The following is a 6,492-nucleotide window of genomic DNA, read 5'->3' on the forward strand; positions in this document are numbered from 1 at the left end:
ACTGTGAGCAGCCCACCGGTTACATCGACGCATCTCTTCCTGGGCATGTGTGTTTGTTGTCCCGGTCTTTGTACGGGCTCAAGCAAGCACCTCGCGCCTGGTACCAGCGTATCGCTGGGTTCCTTCAGACACTAGGCTTCAGCGTTACTCGCTTGAATGCCTCGTTGTTTGTCTATCGCCGCGCAACACGACTACATATTTGCTCCTGTACGTCGACGACATCATCCTGACGGCCTCCTCCGCAACCCTTCTTCAGCAGATTACTCTCCGGCTGCGTGATGAGTTTGCCATCAAGGACCTGGGCGCTCTACATTATTTCCTTGGCATTGGGGTTGTTCGGCGACCCGGCGGCATCTTCCTTCATCAGTAGAAGTATGTGCATGAGCTACTTGAGCGTGTGGCATGCTCAACTGTCGCCCCGTCGCTACTCCTGTTGACATGAAGGTCAAGGTTTCTGCTCTCGAGGGCTCGCCCGCGTCGGGTGCTCCGTTCTACCTATCCATTGTTGGTGCTCTTCAGTATCTGACTCTCACCCGGACGGATCTACGGTATGTTGTTCAGTAGGTGTGTCTCCAACTCTCCATATGCACGCCCCTCGTGACTCCCATTGGACCCTCGTGAAGCGGATTCTCCGCTACATCTGTGGCACGATGGCACTTGGGCTCACTCTCACGGCGTCCACTTCTCTGGAGATGGTGGCCTATTCTGATGCGGACTGGGCCGGCTGCCCTGACACCCGTCGCTCCACCTCTGGCTACTGCATCTACCTCGGTCCTTCACTCGTCTCGTGCTTGTCCAAGCGACAACCCATGGTTTCGCGCTCTAGCGCGGAGGCGGAGTACCGAGTAGTGGCTAACACCGTCGCCGAGTGCACCTGGCTACGACAACACCTTCAAGAGTTGCATCATGATGTCTCCCAGGCTACAATTGTCTACTGTGACAACGTCTCTGCGGTGTACCTTTCCGCCAACCCCGTTCATCATCGCCGGACTAGGCATACTGAGATGGACATTCACTTTGTGCGTGAGCAGGTGGCCCTTGGACGCATTCGGCTCCTCCATGTTCCGACCGCACAACAGTTCATCGATGTGATGACTAAGGGACCGCCGACTTCCACCTTCGAGGAGTTTCGTTCCAGTCTCTGCGTCTCCGGCGCCGCTTCGACTGCGCGGGGGGGGGGGGGGGGGGGGGGGAGGGGGGGGGAGGGGGGGTTGAGTATATTGTGTACGTGTATATTGTGTCTTGGGCCCCCCTCCTAGTTCATCTGTATAGTTGGGGTTGTGGCCCCCCTCCGTACATCATATATATGTGCCTGGTGCACCAATCAATGCATTGTATTTGCACAGCCTATACTTCATCTTCTACAGAGGGGGATCAATACTTTGCCGATAAGAATAGGATGCTTGCGGAGCAAAATCTTGGCACAGAGGAGTTCCATCATATTGTCACTATTTTGTGAATTGCAATGCTAGGGGTGGAGATCTTATCTATTCATGTGGGCGATTGGTGCATCCGCATGGTCGAAAAAAGATTGATCGTGGTCTTTCTTTTCTTTCCATTGAAAGGCATTCTGAATCTTCATAAGAATCACTCAGACAAGAGGCATGCATGTACAAGCTAAATGAATGATTGGGGACAGTAGTATGTATGTACACCAGAATTCAGTGTTATCTGCAATTTTATTGCAGTCTGAGTTAGTTATCCTTTCCTTTCTTCTTTTTTGCTTTGGATTATGAACATCACCAATTGCATATGTCGATGATCGAATTGTTGATCTCGAATTATTCAATTCATCGCATGCATGGTCTGTGGACTGTTTTCCTTGCTGCAACTAACTTTGCCAGAGTTCGTGAACAATCTATGCATTCCCCTCTGAACCAACAAATAAAGAGATGCCACTCCTTCTAAATACATCAGCGATTTTTAGTTAGGCAGCTTCTAACTAACCACCTAATTACTACTCTAATCTCTACTTCTAATGTCTCAGTTGGTAGTCCACGTTCCGGATTTTATTTTCGTCCCACCTAATATGGTCTTTTTTAATACTTCTTTGGTACTTGCTTCCATCTCCCGCTCAGCCGCGAAAAACCAGAAAAACCATGTCGCGATGCCACTGCAGTCCAGGGCCGCACCTCCCATCGCACCCATCTACAAGCGAAAATTAACCAACGAAATAAAACCTACAAAAATTAACCAGCAAAAAAAAACCCTAACCAAACGCACGCACGACTCTCCTGGCCTCCACTCACACGCACGACTCACTGCCCTCGTTCGCCGCCGCCCTCCATCCCTTCGCTGCCGCCCTCGCACATCTAAGCCGCCGCCGCTCAGGATCTCCTCGACCAGCCCCGCTTCTTGCGTCGGCCGCCACCGGCGTGCCTCCGCCCTGTCTCCCCCATCGACCCTTGAGCACCTCCTCGTCGTTAAGTCCCTGCGCGCGCCCCTGCGGCTAACCCTCGTCGTTAAGTCCCTGCAGGCAATGAGGAGCGGAGCGAGGCGGGCGCGTCGCTGAGTGGGTGGAGCGGTTGGGGCGTCGCGACGTGGGTGGAGAAGTAGGGGCAGCGGTGGCGCCGTGCAGGGGCGGAGAAGGAAAACATCCTTCGTGGCGCCGTGCTAGTGCGTCGCGGCGTGTGGATGGCGGCGCTGGCTGTTAGCTTTTTTAATCTTGATTCACATGTATCTGCATATTAGTTTGCTTGTCCATGCATATAGGTAGTTGTAGCAGGTGAAGCTTCGGAGAACATGCAGGAGGTGAGATGCGAGGCGCCGTGAGATATGGCGCATGGCGAGATGCCGAACGGTGGCGAGAGGCTGCTGTGTATGCATGTCCGAGGTTGTTAGCTGCTGCTGCATGAGTGGCCGGGTCGTGTGGTTCCTAGAATGATTCTAGAAGAAGATCAAGTCATTAGTTAGTGGTGTGCGTGGGTGCGTGCATGCAGTTAGTGGGCGAGTGTGTGGCCCGGCTACGTGAGCGTGAGTCTACTTAAGCACTTGTATGCATATTTGCTTTGAGGAGAGAAATACAGAGAAGAGAAAAGGGTCGGCTGTGTGATACAGCGGCCACCAAATATCTGTGTTCTTTTGTTCTTCTGTGAGCTTTGAGAGGTAGCTAGAGGAAGAAGAAGAGGAGCTGGCGATCAGCTCCAACATTTGGTATCGGAGCTAGGTGATGACGAAGACGATGCCGCGTGACTCTTCAACGAGTGGAGCATTGGTGCCGAGCGACTCGGCGGCGATGGCGGCTGCCGCGATGGCGGCGGCGGGGAAACTCCCGTTCCCGCTGCTCACGAGGACGAACTACGCAGTGTGGGCGATGAGGATGAAGTACCTCCTGCGCGCCAACGGCGCATGGGCTGCCGTTGATCGCGAGGCGTCGTCCACGGAGGTCGACAAGGGTAAGAAGGAGATGGCCATGACGATCATCTCCCAGTCGATCGACGACACAACGCTGCTGCGAGTTGCGGAGAAGGAGACCGCCGCCGACGTGTGGGCGGCGCTACGCTCCATGCACGTGGGCGTCGAGCGCGTCCGAGAGGCGAGGATTCAGTCCTTGCGCTCGGAGTTTGACGGCCTCAAGATGGGTGATGCGGAGTCCGTGGATGACTTCGCGGCGAGGTTCATGACGCTCGTGGGGCGCTTCCGTGAGCTTGGTGATGCGATGGAGGAGAAGTACGTCGTGAAGAAGCTGCTCCGAGCCGTCTCCAACAAGTTCATCCATGTTGCGTCGTCAATTGTGTTGTTCGGCGACACCAACAAGATGGCCATGGAGGAGGCCATTGGTTCACTCAAGGCACACGAGGAACTCGTCAAGGGGCGTGAGACGGGACGCGAAGAAGAGCAGCTCCTCATGGCGAGAGGACACGACTCGTCGCGAGGACGGGGTCGTGGCCGTGGACGCGGTGGAGGGCGCAGAGACAAAAGTGAGGTACAGTGTTACAATTGCCGCAAACTTGGTCACTTCGCTTGGGAGTGTCCCGAGAAGAAGAAGGAGAACGAGGAGGAGAAGGCGCTGCTGGGACAGTACGTCGACGACGAGCCAGCTCTCCTTTGAAGCTCCATGAAAAATTGGGAATCAAGATTAGGGAGGTGATTGTTAGCTTTTTTAATCTTGATTCACATGTATCTGCATATTAGTTTGCTTGTCCATGCATATAGGTAGTTGTAGCAGGTGAAGCTTCGGAGAACATGCAGGAGGTGAGATGCGAGGCGCCGTGAGATATGGCGCATGGCGAGATGCCGAACGGTGGCGAGAGGCTGCTGTGTATGCATGTCCGAGGTTGTTAGCTGCTGCTGCATGAGTGGCCGGGTCGTGTGGTTCCTAGAATGATTCTAGGAGAAGATCAAGTCATTAGTTAGTGGTGTGCGTGGGTGCGTGCATGCAGTTAGTGGGCGAGTGTGTGGCCCGGCTACGTGAGCGTGAGTCTACTTAAGCACTTGTATGCATATTTGCTTTGAGGAGAGAAATACAGAGAAGAGAAAAGGGTCGGCTGTGTGATACAGCGGCCACCAAATATCTGTGTTCTTTTGTTCTTCCGTGAGCTTTGAGAGGTAGCTAGAGGAAGAAGAAGAGGAGCTGGCGATCAGCTCCAACACTGGCTCTGCTTTTCTCCGGCCGGTGCGCGTGCTGTTCGCCCCGTCCGCAGGTGCTGCACGTGCTGCGCTGGCCCTGCTTCTCCACGGCAGGTGCGCATGCTGTGCGCCCCGTGCGCGGGTGCTGCGCTGACTGCTTGCAAGCTGCGCGTACGGTGGCCGGCTTGCTAGCTGCGCTTGCTGCTTGTACTACGCTGGCTGTATGTACTGATGCGTGTGACTTCTTCTTTGATTTTCTTTCCAACATGCTAATCTTGTTTTGTTGATTTTTTGAGCCGCAGCAGTTCAGGTCAGAGGTCACCAAAACCCATATCCATCATTACTGGTTGGTCCGGTGTCATGGAGCAAGGGCCGCTGGTTTCGCCGTCGTGGGTGGAGGTGCACCATCGAGGAGCAGCAGGGGAGGAGTTGCAGCATCGAGGAGCAGCAGGAGAGGAGGTGCACCATCAAGGAGCAGCAGGGGAAGAGGTTTTGTCATAGATGCGTGGGCGGCGGGCGGATTCAGGACTTGATTTTTACTTTTTGAGATGGAAATACATAAATTCTTAGGTCAGTAACAATAAATCTGATGGTTGCATGCATCTCACTATATGATCGTTAGGTTAATAGTACTCCAGAGAGAATTTCATTTGTATGTTCTTCAGAGTAGAGGTTGATTCATGAAACATTTGTCTAAGCCACACATATGTTATTTCACGTCGACTGATTGTAGGTACTTTGACTTTAGAAGGGATACTTGCCCCTTTGGCGGACGATGTTTTTACAAGGTATACATATGCTGATCTCGTTTCAGATTCAAATCTATCATCACATATACTTCTTACATAATGTGTGAATTATCAACTGAAACTTGACCAATGCCTAGATTGATATTTTGCCTGTTGTTACCTTCTCATGCTTAATGTGCAGCAACAGTTCTGAATGAAGCCTAATTAAAATACTAAAGGCAGTAAAAACATAACTGCTGATGATAAGCCATGCAAATAATTGGTCACAGTTTGAACTAGCACCTCTAAATAATATTGTAAGTTTTCTGCAATCAGTGCTAGCTTAGGTGATGTGGAACGTTAAGAGTAGTTGATTGGTATGTTCATCAAAGCCAAGCTTTGTAAAATAGGGACTGTCAGATGGCCTTGGAATATAACCATTGTAATTTGACTCATGTAATGAACTATGCACATGGTGGTTATCTTCTCCTTTCTTTCAGTATTCAATTGTCTATTTTCCTACGCTCTTTGCTTCTTCGGTTTGACTCGTGCACTACTATATGTTCTCTAGCATGCCTACACCGATGGGCATTTGGAGGAGCCGGCAACGGTGGCAGTGCTTCATTTTCATGCCGACAATTGAAGTATGGACCAGCAAGAAATATCGAGTTGGTACTCTCTATTACTCTCCTCTATATAATGTATAACCTATGCTTGCTTCTCATAGAAGATTCTGATGTATAAACCTCTGCTTGCTCTCCAATAGAAAATTCTGTTCGAACATGCAGATTGGCATACTTGCTCAGAAGGTTACAACTGTAGGTAAGGCATCAAACTATATGTCTCAGATTAAGGTTTGTTTTTGGTTGGATGCAATTCTTTCAATAACATTCTTCTATAAATAAACTGAGGTTGCAATTATCTAACCATGTATTTTTGAATTTTGTTTTCCATTGAACAATCAAAACATCCAGAAGGAAGCAGTTGAGAAGAGAAGCACTTAGGGGATGATGTCGATCTTGCACATTCAGCTTTATGTATGTAGTCTCACTCTCATCTTATTTAGTTTATTTATAGTAGTTGAACAAAGAAATATAGCCTCTTGGGATCTAAATCAGCAATTGTAAAATTGATCGATACTTGTGCTCGCTCACAGCAGATGTTAAATTGTTTTATTTTACAATACATTTGGATG

At 50.5% G+C, this 6,492-nt stretch overlaps 1 pseudogene; it reads left to right on the forward strand.

Annotated features, from left to right (window-relative positions):
• The first annotated feature begins 3,313 nt into the window (after positions 1-3,313).
• LOC147987552 (uncharacterized) lies at positions 3,314-4,018 on the forward strand (annotated as a pseudogene).
• The last annotated feature ends 2,474 nt before the right edge of the window (positions 4,019-6,492 follow it).

The sequence above is a fragment of the Triticum urartu genome, chromosome 2A, assembly GCF_056163025.1.
Source record: "Triticum urartu cultivar PI428250 chromosome 2A, HENAU_Tu73, whole genome shotgun sequence".
NCBI lineage: Eukaryota > Viridiplantae > Streptophyta > Magnoliopsida > Poales > Poaceae > Triticum > Triticum urartu.